The sequence below is a fragment of the Rousettus aegyptiacus genome, unplaced genomic scaffold (genome assembly GCF_014176215.1).
Source record: "Rousettus aegyptiacus isolate mRouAeg1 unplaced genomic scaffold, mRouAeg1.p scaffold_m13_p_15, whole genome shotgun sequence".
Taxonomy (NCBI): Eukaryota; Metazoa; Chordata; class Mammalia; order Chiroptera; family Pteropodidae; genus Rousettus; species Rousettus aegyptiacus.
In genome coordinates this window covers 15,109,801-15,128,046 of record NW_023416290.1, presented here as the reverse complement: position 1 = coordinate 15,128,046, position 18,246 = coordinate 15,109,801, and the positions used below count along the sequence as shown (strand labels likewise).

At 37.6% G+C, this 18,246-nt stretch overlaps 1 pseudogene; it reads left to right on the top strand.

Moving 5' to 3' along the window:
• The first annotated feature begins 17,455 nt into the window (after positions 1–17,455).
• Positions 17,456–17,574, top strand: LOC118612255 (annotated as a pseudogene).
• Positions 17,575–18,246: the final 672 nt, after the last annotated feature.

Sequence of the window (18,246 nt, the reverse complement as noted above, 5' to 3'; positions counted from 1 at the left end):
TCAAATATTCTCAGCTCAGGAAACTAAATCATGTGTGCTAAAAATGCTCTAAAAGCATCTTGTCTTAGAAAAACACATAGGAAGCCATCTCCCAGAAGGCAGAGCTATCAGAATACCATGGAAGAAAAGTTACAAGGCTCTACTGGAGGTTCAGGCCCACCAGCAACCATTTCTTAAAAACCTGGACCAAGCTCACAGAGCTCTTGTAATTAATCTTTGAATCCTGAAGGAACTATTATGCTTCTTCTCACAGCCGCTGCTATGAGTCACATAAAACATCACCTTGGTTATGAGACCAGAACTTTAATCATATATTAGGACTCAAAACACAGCCTTAAAAGGCATAAAATCCAAGTCATTTCTATGCCACTGTAGCAAGTATTGAAAAAAAATACCTATACACTTTTATAATATGGATTTGTGAAATGACGAAAATGCTGCTATCATTTATAGTTTCCTTTCAGAATGGACACTTACGTACAAATGAATGGTTCTGTAATAACCCAATGGCACCTTCATAAATCTCTCCAATGTATAGTACTCTGTAACACATCTGATGAGAAATGTGTTTACTCTTTCAGGATTAAAAATAGAAAAACACAATAGAACAAGTTCATTGGCAGGTTCAGGTGGCCACTTAGTTTATAATAGAATCAGGAAATGAAAGTGCCCTGTGGTGCAGTAAAAAACTCCACTAGAACCCAATTTTAGCTAACACAAGCAAAGCATGGTAGTGAGTTTCCTCAGTTGTCAGCATTAAAAAAAAAAAAAAATTAACTGTATACCTCCTTTCAATCAGCTAAATGTTTATTCAAATCTTTAGCTTGTTATTTCTTCATTAACAAGGTTTCCCCTGCTGCTCAGCAGAATATGGGAGGACCTTTGCAAATGTCACAAGCACTCAAGATGAATCAACCAAGGGAAGTGAGAAAAAGGCTCGTAATCAAGTGGAACTACAATAGTGGCACATTTCAAGCTGGGAAATAATAGATCAATACGCAAGCCTCTCTCCCATGGGATAATACTGCTATTTGTTCTTATTTTGTGATTTGTTTTTACTCATCAAATCACAAGCACAATGCATTTCTGTGTTAACCTTCAATTTGTAAATGATCATTTGTATTCTAATCCTCAGAACACTGCAACAGAGAAAAGAAGGTGCAATTTTGAACGGAAAGCTGAGTCGCGTGAACAAAGGAGAGTAAAATAAACTAAGCAAAACATTTGAGGGAAAGAATTAATGCTTTAGGAGCTCCTGGTTAGTGTGTGAGTACCTTCTTCTAATGGGTAGATCTAAGCCTAAAGCAGAGTTTGTGAAACACGAAAAACAATAACGAAGGTCCTCATAGGAAAAAAACGTGAAGCTTCAGTTTATTCAGGCATTCAGGAAGTCTAACATGTTCATTTGGTTGTTTTGCAAAAACTCATTTATTATCTTGAAGTTGCAGATGTTTTACATTTAATTTTGTAGTTTGGTAAGGATCTTGGTTTGTGAGAGCTTTTCTGTATTATTATTCTAATACAAAATCTTATCAACTAATTTTTTTATTTTTTATTTTAATTAGTTTCAAGTATACAGTATATTGATTAGACAATCTATATAGTTCATAAAATGATCCCCTCAACTGCTCCCTCCCTCCCCTGGCCCTCCACCTAGTCAACATATTAATGTTAACTGCATTTCCTATGCCGAGCTCCCCATCCCCATGACCATCTATCAACTATTAATTTGTACTTCTTTAACCCTTCACCCCATTCTCCCCATCCACCAACCCCCTTCCCTCTATCCATCACCAATTTTGTGCTAGTTTCAGCACCATTGTCAAATAATAAAAAATGCTCTAGTCAATTTATCTTTAAACCAGTTTCCTTACATCATTTCAAACATATATTATAATCTGCCAACTCCAAATTATAAAAAAACTTTGTTCTTAAACATTATAAACTATACATTCATGACAATTGCTGTTTCTTCATAAAAAAATAGTGATGTGATATCAAAACAGGCCTTCAAAATATGTTTCCAAAATCACAAAGAAGAAAAAGTTTCAATGTCTAAGTAAACAAATGAACCCATAAAAATGTAACAGTGATAGTGAACATCTTCTTTAATTACGAAAACTGTACATTTACTTTTCTCTTTCTAAATATAAACAGACTTTTCTATACTAGAAATGCACTATTTAAAAAATAAGTATGTGACCCATCACAAAAAGAAACAAGTGGCTGGTCACCTGAGTGCTCTTCATTGCCAACTAATGACAGTGATTATTATGTGAGAACATTAACAACCTCCTAATGGATCCCCAGACAAGAGTAAGAGCTGGTAATGGTGAGCTGTGAAGTACCCAGAAAATCCAAAACTCACCATGTCAATGTTTTGGCAGGCTTTTTAAGTCTTTAAACAGAGGAAGAAGAAAGAAGACAGCACAGGTGAAGGTTATTTTTTAATCCCTGTTGCCTACGTTCATTCACAGACCCCGCAGATGAGTTACTTCTCTGGCCAGCTTGCCTTGCTCCTCTGCAAGGGGTCAGCTCTCTCCAAAGAGTGCCGACCATCATCTTTGTAGGAGATGGATGTAAATGAGGGCAAGTTTGTATCACTCCTACCACACTGCCATGTGAAGACCCTGTCTGTAAGGTTGAACACAATCTTCCCAGGCTAAGTGACTATTGATGAAATTGTAATATAGATAGGGTGTCTGAGTGAAAAGGGGAGGAATGGCTTACTTAATGAAAAGAAAAAGAGTAATTCAAGGAGCAGAGTTTGGCTACCCCTCCGTAGCATAGGGATTGATTTTACATAATAAACAAATGAAATGTTAACATCACTTATAACTGCAAAGTCATCCTAGGACAAGGTCTGTGCATGAGCCACTCGGGGCTGTAGGGAAAATCAGGAAATGCTTAGTTTAGAGCTATCCTTTCCTCCACATTCAAACTGGGCTCAGGAGATTCCATAGCAAAGGTCACTAGGTGTGTAGTTTTTGTTCAATATTTCCTAAGGAAAGCAAAGATGCTTTACAGGACTCCAACATCCAGGGAAATGTGCCTGCATATGATGCTGTGAGTGGTTTTATAGTGGTTTCTTTTGTCCAACGAGTTCTCTTTTCAAGCTGGTTGAGAGTTTATTTTTTGACTTTGTATGAAAATTCTACAGAGAACCTAATAGCACAGAATGAAGTCCAGAAATCATTCGTAATACTCAACCGCAACATGGATTGTATTTTATGCTTCCTTCTAAATAAGTCTTTTCTAAATATATTTTTGAGGACTGACAGCACATAAAAGGGAGCTATTAAGGAGACCCACGGGGTGTCTGTGATGGGAAGGGCTGATTTTTCCTGACAGCCTCCAACTTTGGGATTCGCGGAAAGGCAAACCACGCATATTTCAGTGAGGCTAGCATGCAAATAAATTTTATGCCACATTGCCCTTCTCCCCTCCATCTGCTCTTTCTTCTCCCCTACCTTCCCAATTTCTTCTAAAATGGTGCATCTGTTATAAGGTGTTCTCCGAAGCTTTCTGATGTCATTTGAATCAACATCACATCAGACGCAATGGCATCTTTTTGTGAAAGGTAAACTTGCTTGGTCTTACAGGAACCTCCTAATAGAATGCATTGTAATTATTTGTACACTCTTTGCACTGCATTACGAAACATTACTCTGTGGTAGGATACTCTGGGAAAAGCTCGGTGCTGTCCAAACACTGAATTTCAGGGAGGTCCTCAGCAAAACCTTGAAATGAATGTGAATCTTATCCTTCGTTCAGATTTCAGTCTGTGACCCTGCACCCAGATTCCATGAATAGAACATTGTCCTCAAGGGGCAGAGGCTCAATAACTGGACATTTTCTGGGTCTCTGAATTTGTACAATGAGATATCAATGCCGATCTGCGAACACAATGCTCCAGTGACTGTTGGGTATGGCTGCAATATCGATGCCTTTCAGTGTGGATCACATTATTCACCCAGCAGAGCTCAATAAAATGGTACTGTAGTTAACAAGTTTTATAACACGAAGTTACTTTAAAACATGGAACTAATCAGAGGGAAGCCTGTTTATACGTGTCACCACTGCCTTTAATTGTCAATAAATAAACAAAGATCTGCTTCACCTATTGTCATGTATATCAAGTCATTAATCTAAACTAATGAAGCTTAAGATATACAGCAGACAGTTTTTATGGAGCGCCTTCTTAATGATATGTTTGCTTTTCATTTTGACGCCAAGAGCCCATTATCAAGAAAGCAGCACATTATGGTCCAAACGCATTGAAACCCACAGCACAACTCTTTGTTCCGAGTTCACAATGAGCAGTACTTGCACTTACATATTCATGCACTCTGCGAGATGAAAAGCATTCATCAGAAATGCATAAAGGGAGAAGGGACAATGCATCTAATGCTCCTGTTTTGTTGGGGGTCTCCCCACCCTTCGGATTTTTAAGCTCACCTGGAAAGAAAAAGGAAACTAAATCCAGCCCAATTCATGCACACACATCCATTGTGAAAAACATGAGAGAATATGTATCCTAAACACAATGAGTCCTAATCACTAAAGAACATCCTGATTCTCCCCAGAACGTAAGCCCAGAATGCCGAGCTGCAAACAAATCACCACTGAATGAGAAAAGCAGGCATTCTACAATTATTTCAGTGTTCACATTGGTCCTAAAGCTTTGATGATTTCCAAAGATGAAGTAATTATTTGTCATTCTGCTCCTAGTTTGGAAGAGAATAATGTGGACAAATTAACATCTATCAAACCATGACAATTGCTATACCTGGTGACATGACAAATTCGAAATAGTCGACCTTTTGGGCCAACACCATAGAGAGACTGCTGCAGGCTCCAGAAACCAAATGAAAGACTCAGTCATATCACAGTCTGGTTTACTTAAATCTGGAGAAATAAATATACCATAAATGGAACCAGATTATAAGAGGACACAATGTGTCTGTGTGCAGGTCAGGACAGACTATTATGTGTAGTCAAGGATCTTGACTATCTCACTCCTACATGTATTTATAGCACTTCCACAGTCCCCAGCCCATGGCAGGTATTTGCTAAATGTTTGCTAAATGTATGAAAGCAACTATGATATAAGAAACAGAAGAATTTTTTTAAACTTTCTAGGAATACCTTCTTCTCTCTTGTCCCATTCTACCACTTACTCTAGTAAAAATAGGAAGTCTTCCATTGGAAAGTGCTCTTTCTTTTCTGTCTTCGGGGTCAGGTAAGAAGAGCCTTTAGGAAGTCATTCCTTCTTGAATTTTCCACTTGCTCAAGCCAAAGAAAACTTTAATTCATTCCTTCAAGAGATACTCATGTTGCATATCGTGAGTCGGACTGATCTGTGGGCCCTCACTGAGATCAGAGGCACTCCACCAAAGAATTAGGAAACTCAGTACATAGCATTCTGGGGCGTGTAAACAAAGTCCTAGGTGCTCCAGGAGCACAAAGGAGGTGGGTTGTGAGTGGGTTGGGGATGGCTTCCCAGGACACATGTCATATGAACGAGGCCCTGGAGGGTGACTTAGCTTCTTAAGAGGCAGACAAGTGAGTGTTCCATGAAGAGAGGTAGAATGAGCAAATTAACAGAGCATATAAAGCACTGAGTGTTCAGGGATCAGCAGGTGGCCCAATGTCCTAAACAGGGAATAATGAAATGAGTCTGAAAAACGTCACCTGGGACAGATTCTCTTTAATGATCAAGATCATAACCATTGTTAATGTTCCTTTAGTGCTTATTATTCCAGACACACAGGCATTTACTTTTCATAATGAACCTCATTTTCTGAGTGATGGAACTGAGGCTTCCAGGGATAAGTGACTGGTCCAAGGTAACATGGTTATACGTAAGTGCCTGGACACAGCTCCTGTCTCTCTGAGTTTGAAGCCTGAGCTCTTACTCATTTTTTCCACAAATGCCTGGAGAGAGTAGCCTGAACAACTTGCAAGCCCAACAGCCTTTTCATGAAACTTCTATAGGTCTCTACAGACCTCAGGCCTGTATGCAGAAAAAGAAGGGAATACTGAGAAGGGAAATGAAAATCAAGAAAAAGTTCGATTTCCACTCATTCTCTAGTTTTTTATGAGGAAGGTTAAATTAGCAGGTGACCGAATTGGCTCTTACAGACAAGCTTGGTTTTAGTGAACTGTTATTTCCATGTTGTTTCCAGAACAACCACATATCTCCAAGGATGCCCAGTGCTCCATCGGGTGCCCTGTATGAAATTAAAGTCCTAAGACTAGAACTGATGAGAAAAAATAATAATTAAAAACACCTGATAACCTCTAACCTCTCTAGCTGGGACTGGACCACAGGCATTCTGGACAAAGAAAAGCAGCCTCATTCGTTAGAGTTCTAGAAAAAAGTGTCCCATATATTCTTTTAATCATTTATTTCAGCACTTCTCAAACTCTGTGATCAAGAAGCTATTCCCAGTATGTAAGCCTTGATGAGACATTTTAAACTTATTACCCAGCAAGCTTGAAGAGAAAGGCTTCTGGTTAATAACGTGTTGTGTTTCGTAAAGAGTTTTGGGATATGAAGAAAACTGGTTTTAATTACCAAAAAAATTATAACGTATTAAAATACTCTACACCAGGCTTTCTCAACTTCAGCACTGTTAATATTTTAGGCTAGACAATTCTTTGTCTCAGGGGACTCTCCTTTGCTTTGCAGGATGTTAAGCTACATCCCCAGCCTCTACCGACTAGATGTCAGCAGCAATCTCCACTTGCAACAACCAAAAACGTCTCCATACGTTGTTAACTATTCCCTGGGAGGCAGAATTACCCTAGATTGAAAAATCCTGCTCTAAATGTTCATATTTAACGAACATAGTATAACTTGTTTTTGGCGATTCAAAAGGCACATTAGAATCCAGTTGCGAGTTAGGTAACAACATGAGACCATGAAGAGACCAGAGGCAGCTTACTGTTCTAATTAACAAAATATCAGATAACAGAGCTAACGGTAATGATAAGAAGTGAATATTTTCCTGTTAGAACACAATGAGATCCACCCATGAAGAATGCATTCATCATTTATACCACTTTGCAAATAAAAAAACACAAGGCTCAGAGAAGTGAAATGACTTATCCGATGACATATTATGAAGTCTTGGGCAAATGTTCTGGGCTCCCCATGGGGATCCTGAGGAGCCTACTGATCCAGGTTCCCTGTTTAAATAACACAGGGTCCTTTGACCTGCATTTTCTTAGTGAGCCACCTGATGACCCCCACTCATATCGTCTTACATTGTTTTTTAACTTCTCCTTTGGTATGTAACATACAAGGCAAGAATTTCATTGGACATGAGAGAGTAATTCAAACCCCAAGATGTGTGGATCCTTTATTGCTTTGTGGAAGGGAAAGAAAATGAAGATTCAAGGGCCCACAAAGACAAGAAGGCCTTGGACCTCCTTGGATACTGAGCAAATATGTCCGGGGCCAAATGCAAACCGAAATGGAAGATACATTTGACAAAGACTTAGCAAAGATATTGCTACATTGCATTTGGCTTTCATATTGAAAGGCATTTTACTATCTTCTTTTATCTCACAAGTACATGGTGCAGTACAAATTTATCCTTTCTTGTCCTAACTAGTTTTCTTAAAAACAGCTGTTTCCAAGTCTCTGTACCATCTACCACCATCAAAATGGTTAAAGTCCAGAGTTTGTAAAACTCATGGCTCAAGTATTAACTGTAGTCCAAGAAAATGTGCCAACTTTCATGGCCATGAGTTGAGGCCTTGGTCAGGAGTGCATACATTTGGACAGGTACTGTGTCCCCTGGGAACCCTTTCCCATGGATATTTTTCCCCACAAAGAGAAGCCATTCAACCACTTAGCTCTTCTAAACACCCTGCTGTTCCCATTATTCAAAACCCACTTCTGAGTGATTAACCTGTTAGATTAGTTTCTCCCAAGAGATCATGGCCCAAGAAGTAAAAGCTTCTTCTCTCTGCTTCTAGGAGAAGTGGTCATGTCCCTCCTGTAGAACTGGGCAAAACAGGGACGTATCAGGGCCTTTTACTCCCAAGGAAGACGAGCATCACCAAGGCTAAGAAGATCCCTCCTGGTTTTGAAATCTGAGCTGCCTTTCACAACCATATAAGCATTTCTCCCCCAGGTCTCCATCACCCTCCACTCACATGGGCACTGCCCTCTAGTAAGATTTCCCAGCTTATAGCTGATGCGATGTGGGAAACTGGAGAAAAATCCCAGCTACCAGGTCCTCTCACCACCCACCCTTCTTCTCCCATCCCATCTACCTCTCCCATCAGAGCTACACTCAGAGGGTGGTCCCATGGGCAACTTCTTGTTCTTTGTCTCTCTTGATCAAGAGGAAAGTTAAATTCTTAGCTGCTAACTCTTATTATTTTATACTAACATTTTTATGTCCATTACTCTATGCCAGACACACTAAGTGCTTTATATGTATTAACTTATTAAATATAGCTATATCATATGTGTGTGTGTGTATGTGTATGTGCGTATAATGTCAGTTGTATTATTAGTCTCACTTTACAAAGGAGGAAACCAGGCCTATGGTTTCATCACAGAGCTAGTCAGTGTCACAGCTGAACATCAAACCTTCATCACAGAGCTAGTCAGTGTCACAGCTGGACATCGAACCTAAGCCTTTGCATCTGGGTGCAAAGTCCACACCTGTGACCGGTTTCCCTTCTTCATGTTCTGGACTTCTCAAGAGGAATCTCAATGTAACAGGCTTTTCCTCGTCCAAATCAGGAAGTGCATTATAAACTCTCCACACAAGGCTGGTGGAGGCAGAATGTCACTACCGCGGGCACATATCTGAGAGTCTCAAAAAGGTGCAGAAGGCACACCTCCAAGGCTTTGTCCTTCCTACTCCTTCCCCTTCACAGTAGATCGGATATGGGTTCTTGAAACTTGCTCGAATTTTCTTCACACATTCCACCAGTGTGTGCTAATCCAAAAGCATGGAGAAGCACAAACATGTTCCCTGAAAAATGGATACAGTCACACTTCTTAGGCCTACGTTAGGATGTGTATCTTTGCCATTTTCTTTTTCAGGAAAATAAAAGCGTTGTCTCTGGACTGTGGGGTAATGCTAGTTTCAGCTCTGAAAGGATCAGTATATGGACCTAATGAGCTTCAACCCTTTACTCACATCTCTAAAAAATGCTGTCTCCACAAAGTATGTTTCTGCCCCCAGAACCAAGTGAGATCTCTTTCCTAAATCCAGGCCACAAGTTAGCCTTTGGCTAGCTCTTTGGCTTATTTGGCTGATTCCTGAATCCATGTTTCCAGAGGACAGGCCGTATCTTGCTGAGGTCTGGAATACAATGGTAGCTGACTTTTGTGACGTGGCTCCATGGTGGTGGACCTCCTACTGAGTGTTTCCCATGGCTTATCATACTTGATCTTCATCATTAATCTGTAAAGTTACTTTCACCCTTTTCTTACTTTTCCAAACATAATTGAAGTTTAGAAGGGCTGAGAATTCAGCCCAGTTTTCCTCTGCCGGCAGCAGCAGATGTTGAGCACGGAGCCGCCTCCCTACTCATCGTGCAGCTCCACCTCTTTGTGGCACCTGCCGCGTGTGGACAGGTCTGTATTCATAGCCGTGTTTAAGGTCCATGAAGGCAGAAAGTACATGATGCCAACTTTCTGTCACTTAGAAGAGTGACTTTAAAGCAATCCCTGGATTTGAATCAGCCTCCATTGTACCTCTTACTATGTAACTCACTGAATCTCTCTCTGCCTCAGTTTCATCTTCTGTAAAATTGATATTATTATATATTAGTATCAACATTATATAATGGCATCTATTTGACAATGTGAGCATCAAATGAGTTAGTGCATGCAAAGTGGGACATGGACTAATATGGCATAGTAAAGATAAACTATTTTTCTTTAACTCTTATTCAATTCCCCATTACTATTCAAGTTGGCTAAATTGCCATGTATCATACACAAATGCATCCGTGTGTTTGTGTGTAAAATTAGCTAGTTAAAGTGCTTTTTGATGGCAATAAAGGACATACAAAATCATCCACAAACAATTCAGTGAGAATTAACATGCATAGTTTTTAGAGTTAATTTTATAGTTTCTAGGTTAAATTCCAGTTAAAATAACACATATTTTTAGAAGTCAAGTTAGACCAAGCTGTTTGCATTTCCTGAAGGATCAGAACTCCTTCTTTAGCTTCTTTAGTTTGTCCTCAGGATTATATGGAAACAAGTCAATTGGAAAAAAAATGGTTAATCTTTTCATTTTCCCCTTTCTTCCTTCTTTTACTCTCCATCCCAGAAAATCAAATTTTACTGTCCTGTGTTTGTTCTCTTATTCACTGTCTCACCTCCTTCCCCAAGAGTGCCTCTCTCAATCAAATCAGAAAGCTTGGGACAGCAATCAATTATAATTTTTTATTGATTTAATAATTATTTTCTAGTTTGAATGATTTTCAATATGTAAGTTCATCCAAACCTTCAATATCAACAAGTGGAATAAAAGGATCTTTTTCTTACTAAATAAATTCTCAAAAATGACACCGGTAAAGGAGAAAGCATGATCAAAAAACCTTTTCCAGGAAATATAAAGTCACTGAAGGACACTTCCTGTTCCCTACTGAATGTGCCAGGCCGAGACAGTTGACTGGACTTCTACCAATCTCTCAGAGACCACATGACCCAAGTGCTTCTTAAATTTTCCAAGGCATGGAAAATAAAGAAAATCTTCTAAACCCTGTCTATGAAAAAAACGTAACGTATATACCTAAACCTGACAAAGATAATAGACACATACAAACCTACAGAACAATCTCAGTTATAAACATCAGTGAAAACTACTAAATAAAACATTAGCAGACAGAATCTGAAAGCACATTTAAAACACCTATAATACATCATGACCAAGTACAATTTATTCCAGGAATATGAGAAATCATATTAATGTAATTTAACATATTATGAATCCAAGTTTAAAAACCATATTATTATCTCCATAAATACTAAAATATCTTCAAAAATTCAATATTTATTTTAAAAATCCATTATACGTATGTGATGAGAGCTCACCAGACTCACTAGATGCTTTCCTACTGAGTCAGGAGTCAGGCTAACGTGTTCTCTACCATCACTGCTGTTTACAGTGGCCCTGCGGTCGCGAGCCATGGCCATCCAAAAAGCAGAAACCATTAGAAGCATGAGACTTGTGGGGAAAGGAAGTAAAATTATCTCTGCTTTGTAGATGATGTGATAATAAACCTTCAAAAACTGAAGAAGCAATGATAAAACTAACGCAAACACTAAAGAAATTAAACAACCTATTAGGTTATAATATTAGTGCACACAAGGAAAGAGCCTGCATAAACACAAATGATATCAGTTAGAAGACATGTTGAAAAAGAAATACCTACTTACAGTAACAAAAATAAAAATATACTTAGAAATAAATTTTGAAAACTTTAAAAACTCTCTCCTAAAGCCAAGAGTGAGAGACACAGACAGACAGACAGACAGACTAGAAACAAATAGAAAGACATTACCTCTTCTTGCATATAGCAATTTTGCATTATAAATATATGCCAATTCTCCACAGATTTGGTATACTCATTCAATATAATCCTAAGAAAGTTACTGACAAGTTTATTTTTTCATTAAGATATGTGAATTATCTTTAATTTTTTTAATTTTATTAAATTTATTGGGGTGACATTGGTTAATAAAATTATATAGGTTTCAAGTATACAATTTTATAATACAACATCTGTATATTACATTGTATGTTCACTACCCAAAGTCAAGTCTCCTTCTGTGACCATACATTTGACCCCATTTACCCTCCTTTACCTTCCCCACCTTCCTGGTAACCACCATCCTCTTGTCTGTGTCTATGAGTTTTTGGTTTTTTGTTTGTCTTGTTCAGTTGTTGCTTTTAGTTCTATATTCCACATGTGAGTGAAATTACATGGTTCTTGACTTTTTCCACCTGACTTATTCCTCTAGCACAATATTACATGAATTAATTCTAATGTGCATATGGAAAAAACTCCAAAAAAAAAAACCTGGGAAAATTTTAAAAGGTAAAAATAATAACAGGAGGCTATTGTTATTAGATATTAAAACTATAAAGATTGATAATTAAAATATCATATTTCAGACATATAAATAAACCAATGGAAAAGGGGGTTTACAAACTTAAACTGGACCATAACATGAAACAAAAAAGCACTCAAAAATAAATGCAACGGATGAAAACAACAAGGAAGCCAGCTTGCAGGGCTTGCATTGGCCAGTTTTTCTAATGATTTGCGCATAATAAAGAATAATGATCTTAATATATGAATCCATAAGGACGTTAAAAGGGTAAAGGGAAAGTTAAGGAAAGATCTTAACATCAGAATGCCAACAAATAAACTCAGAAGAAATAATAGAATAAGAAAACTGTTATTTTCCAACTCAAATGTATAATTTATTTAGTCAAAGCTCATTAGCAGGTGCTCAAACTGCTATGTAAAATATGATTGAAGAAGATGATATTCACGTGTTCTCAATGTAGCATCCCACATTTTAATCATTACAAAAGGATAAAAGGATGATTACATTAAAGTACTATTACACAGATGCCTCCTTAACAAAGTGATCAAACTAGTGTCGCCAATAATTAGGTGATCATTTCCTAGCTGACCTGGGACATGCTCAGTTTTCACCTCATATTTTAGAGTACTTATTAACAGTACTTCTTTTCATTCTCAAAATTGTCCCGCTCTGAATAATAAATTATATGGTCACTCTTGTGATAATATGCCTCCTAATGTGATGCAATCAAGATTATATAAGATCACTTACATAGTATTCTTGCCAAACAAAAACAAAAACAAACAACAACAAAAAAAACCCTTTAACCCTTATTAAATAGGCAGAAACAATCAGAAAAATCATAACTATGGGACATTGTACAAGACAACTGCTTTGAACTCAAAAACTGTCAAAGAAAAAAATGGGTGTGCTAATCGTATTATGGGTAGGTGAAAGAGTAGCCTTGTTTCTTAGGAGATAAACACTGATGTATTTAGACAGCTGTAGTTGGGTCTTGCTTTTTTACCAGGGTTAACAATCTCTATCTTTAAATTTAACTTTTTGGATAATTAATATTTATTATACTTATTAATATATTGGACTTAAATCTATCATCTTGCTATGTGTCTTCTATTGCCCCCTCTATTCTTTATTCCCCTAGTCCTCTTCCCCTCCATTTTTTATTTTTATGTTCCCTTTTATACCCTAACTTCATTTAATAATTATGTGTCTTTGTTTAACTGGTGGCTGTAGGGCTTATAAGATGCGTATTTAACTTACCACAGGCTGCTTTCAAATGGTGTTATATCACATAGCGTATAACGTATATTTCCATCTCTCCCTTTACACTTTTTGTCCTGTTGTAATTAATTTCACAATAGTTACTTAAAACAATTGAGGACTTTTTAAAGAGATGAAAAGAGGGGATGAAAAACATCTTTTATATTAACCTCCATGTATACCATTTTTGGTGTTCTTTATTCCTTTATAAAAATGTTTCCACTTAGTATAATATTTCTTTAGCCTGAAAACTTTCTTAACACTTCTTGTTTTGTAATCGTGTTGACAATAACTTCTCTCAGATTTAGTTTTATTATAAAAACATTTTTTGAAAGATATTTTTGAGAACTACAGAATTTTATTTTGAAAGTTTTTTCTTTCTATTCGGCACTCCAAAGATGTACTGGCTTGCAAATTTCTGACGTCTGCAATTAATTTTTTGTTTCTATACACAGTGATTCTTGTGGGTTAACTGTCCCCACAAGGAACATTTAGACAATTTTTATTGTCATTGGCGGGATTGGGGGGAGGGAGAGGAGGTTGTAACTGCCATCTAGTTCGTAGAGGTTAAGAATACTGCTACATTTCCTATAGTGACCCGGCCAGCTCCCACAGCAAAAAAATTTTCCAACCCAAATTTTCAACAGTGCTGAGTTTGAGAAACCATACTCTGTCTAAAATGTGTCTATATTAGTCAGGCTGGTTTTAATATTTTTCTTTTTATTACTGATTTTCAGCTATTTGATTATGATGGGTTTGGGGTGTGTGTGTGTGTGTGTGTGTGTATGTGTGTGAGATAAAATATGGGAAAAAATTTGGCCATTAAATATTCAAATGTTTTTCTTCTTCTCTTCTTTTTTCTCATTTTATGGGACTGTAATTACACGTATGTTAGACCACTTGATATGATCCCACAGGTACCCAAGAATCCATTCTTTTATCACTTTTTTTTTCTTTATATGCTTCCTTTTAGATTCTGTTATTATGTAAAAGTTCACTGATCTGTTCTACAGCACAAAATCTTATTTTCATATCATCCATTGAAATATTTATTTCAAGAATTGTATTTTTAGTATCTGGAAGTTCCATGTAGTTCTACCTATATCTTGTCTTTTTGTTATGTTCATCTTTTTTTAATAGTTATACATTGTTACAATTGCTGTCTTAAGGTTCTTATTTGCTAGTTCCCTTGTTGTGTTCACTTCTGAGTCTGTTTTCCTGGTTACAGGTCATGTTTTCCTGCTTTTGACACATCTGGTAGTTCTATTAGACCCCGGACATTGTAAATGTTATGCAGTAGAGTATGAATTTTGTTGTATCCTTTAAATAATTTGGTACTTTCTTTTGGCAGACAATTAGGTTACCTGTATATCAATTTGCTCCCTTTAATATTTGTTCATAAGATTTTCTAGGGTGAATCTAGAGTAGCCTTTACTCTAAGAATAGTTCAGCATCAGTAAGTCATGACCTGTCTGGGGTCTGTACTGAAGGTCCTGGTGGATCAACTCCACTCTGTCTGGTTGGAACATGAAATTCTCCCACATTGTGTGAATTCAGATAATTATTCAGCTTGCTGTTATCTGGTCATTTTTGCTCAGCCATGTTAGACATAGTACCCAGCAAAGTGTTAAGAAAAGCCCTACGCATATTCCTGGAGCTCTTTTTCTGAGTAGCTCCTACTTTTCTGCAACTTCTAGCAACAACAATCCCTAAACTCTGGTCTCCATCTTTTCAACTCAGCAAGTTTGTGTGGCCCTTTTTGATTTTCCCCTTCCTTTACCTGAATCCAGAATTTATTTCCAGGCAGAAACCTGCAGTGAGTACATCTTGTTTATTTCCATTGTTTATTTCTATAAATAAAGGTCCACCTTGTTTATTTCCATTCTCACTGTAATCATAGTCCTGCTCTATTTGTAATTCAATGTCTGAAATCAATTGTTTTCTATATTTGGCCCATTTTTTAAGTTTCTTATGTTAAGACGATAAATATAGCCTTTGTTATGCCATTATGACCGAAAGTGGAAATCCAAGCTAATGTATTTAGAAATAAAATGATATGATGCCTATAATTTAGTTTCAAATGATTTAGCATAGAGACAGATTGTAAAATAGAGAGGAAACAGATACAACAAAGTGTTAACAATTAGTAAATCTAGATTAGATTTTATAAGACTATAAAAGTATTCATTGCATTATTATTCGGCTCTTTTCATAGGCTTGAATTTTTTTCAAAATAAAAAGTCGAAGAAAGAAATTGTCAGGCTATGCTATTGCTTCTAGCAATAATCCTCTGAAATTTTCAAAAAAAATTTTTAGAATTTTCTAACTATAATTTTAGTAGCTATATATAGAGAAAACATTTGGAGACTTAATTATAGTTTCTCTGATGAAATAACACCATCTCATCTGCCATGAACAGTGCAAGAAGACATTTCATACCTAGGCTGTTTATTGCCTGTGCCCTGATAGAGACCCACATCTATATCAACTAGAAAATTTTGAAGCCTTATCTCCACTTTGTATATTTTGATAGATAACTGCTGAGGTTGTGGTGAAACAGGACTGATTCTGTTAACGGATTCCAATGTGTGTGTGGGCGGGGTGGGGGGGAGGGGTGCATGACAGAAGGCCACACCGCCAAGTAACTCTTGGACACCAGTTAGGTGTCCCATCATTCAGCTCAATTCTGCTCCTGTCCAACCAGAGACAGCATCGGATTCCACAGGTAAGGGCTCAGTCCCAGAAGCTTGCCATCTGCTTCAGATACCAATCAAAAATTCAGCTTGTCACCTGTGCTTCTGACCAACTGGTTATAAATCGGAGGTTCCCAGACTCCTCCTTGAGTTCCAGTAATTTGCTAGAGTGGCTCACAGAACTCAGAGAAACATTTTACCTACTAGATTACCAGTTTATAATAAAATAATATAACTCAGGAACAGTCAGATGGAAGAGATGCATAGGGCAAGGTATGTGAGATGGGACACGGGGCTTCCACGCTCTCGTTAAGCTCACCACTCTCTTCACACCTCCACTCATTCACCAACCCACCAGAAGTTCTCTGAACTTCGGGGTTTTCATGAAGGTTCATTACATAAATACGCACGTTGATTAATTACAGCACTGGCCGTTGGTGATTAATTCAACCTCCAGCCCCTCTCCTTTCCCAGGATATCTGGGGGTAGAACTGAAAATTCCAACTTTCTAATCACAAGGTTGGCTCGCCTGGCAACCAGCCCCATTCTTTTGTTCCCTAAGGGCTTTCCCAAAGCTGTCTCATTAACATAGCAGAAGGTACTTTTATTGCTCTCATCACTAAGGAAATTCCAAGGGTGTTAGGAGCTCTGTGCCAGACACAGGCTGCAGACCAAATATACATTTATTATAAATCGCAGTATCACAGACAGGCCTCTCATATACTATTGGTTAATAACAATTTGTCAATAAGCATCATGCAGTTCCAAGTCTCTGTGTTTTTAAAACTTAGTTTCTTAGGAAAAAAATAATAATCGATTCCTAGGAAATGGAAGATTTATGTAAGAGGATATTCATCACAACATTTCTTTGAAGTATGCTAAAATGCAGAAAATAAGAAAACACCTCCTTAACACATGTTAAAATTTTGTTATATTTTCTGAAGACCTTTGTTTTATTTTTTTATTTTAACAAATAAAATATTACATATAGCCAAAGCTCTCCATGTTTTCCCTTTCCTATCTCCCCAGAGCTACCTTCATTCTAAAGTTGCTGATCATCATGCCTATGCACATGTTAGCTTCCTTAACATATTTATACTCAACAGTGTTGGTTCAGTCAATTAGTAAAGCTGAGTCTTGTTTTAGTTATCTCAAACACATCATTGAATGAAGAGAGATCAATCCCTGCTCTAATGGGGCTTACTTTCTAAGTAGGGGGAGACAGAAAATAAATCTTACACCTTAACAAATACAACCTGTAGTATTTTAGAAGATAATACACAAACTACAGCAGGAGGAGAGGGATTTGGACGGTTGCAGAGCTGGTTATGGAGAATAGTGTGTTTAAAGTCAGCCTGATTGAGAAGATGCCATTTGAACAAAGATTTAAAGAAGGTCAGTCTACGGCCATGCCGCCCTGAACAAGGCGGATCCCTTCTGATCTTGGAAGCTAAGCAGGATCAGGCCTGGTTAGTACTTGGATGGGAGATCACCTAGGAAGACCAGGTGCTGTAGATGTATAAAATAAAAATATAAGGGATTGTAAACTGACAAGATCCTTGCAATCTATGAGGTCAACCAAGGGTTGCCTCACCTAAAAAATAAAAATACATAAAAAAATAAAGAAAGAAAGGAGGTGAGTCATGTGGATATAAAAGGGAAGTGTGTTGCACAGAGAAGAAACAGCCAGAGCAAAGGCCCTAAAGTGGGTGCAGACCTGGGTGCTCATGAATGAAATGAGGGTAGCCCCAGTGCAGGGACCAAATGGTCAGAATGCAAGAGGGAGACAGACTGTGAAAGGGTTTCTTTGTAAGACACATGTCTTTTATTCTTAGAGAAAGGAAGAGCCATTAGAAGGTTTTGAGCTAAGGAATGCGAAGTGATACGATCCGGCCTACACTTTAAAAGGATTAATCTGGCTTCCGAACTGACTGTGGGGAGGCAGGATGGAAACAAATTTGCTGGGTGGGAGGTTGGAGTAGTCCTCCAAAGGAGAGATGGCAGTGAACAGAACAGGGTGGTAGCAGTGCACATGGTCAGGCACTGGATATATTTTAGAGATCAAGCTAATAAGATTTTTTACAGAAAGATATGGTTTATTAATGAACGATTAGAAGGATGACAGCAATGACTATCAGCAGAAGATACCTTAGGAAGGAGATCAGGAACATTTTTGACACTTATGTTTGA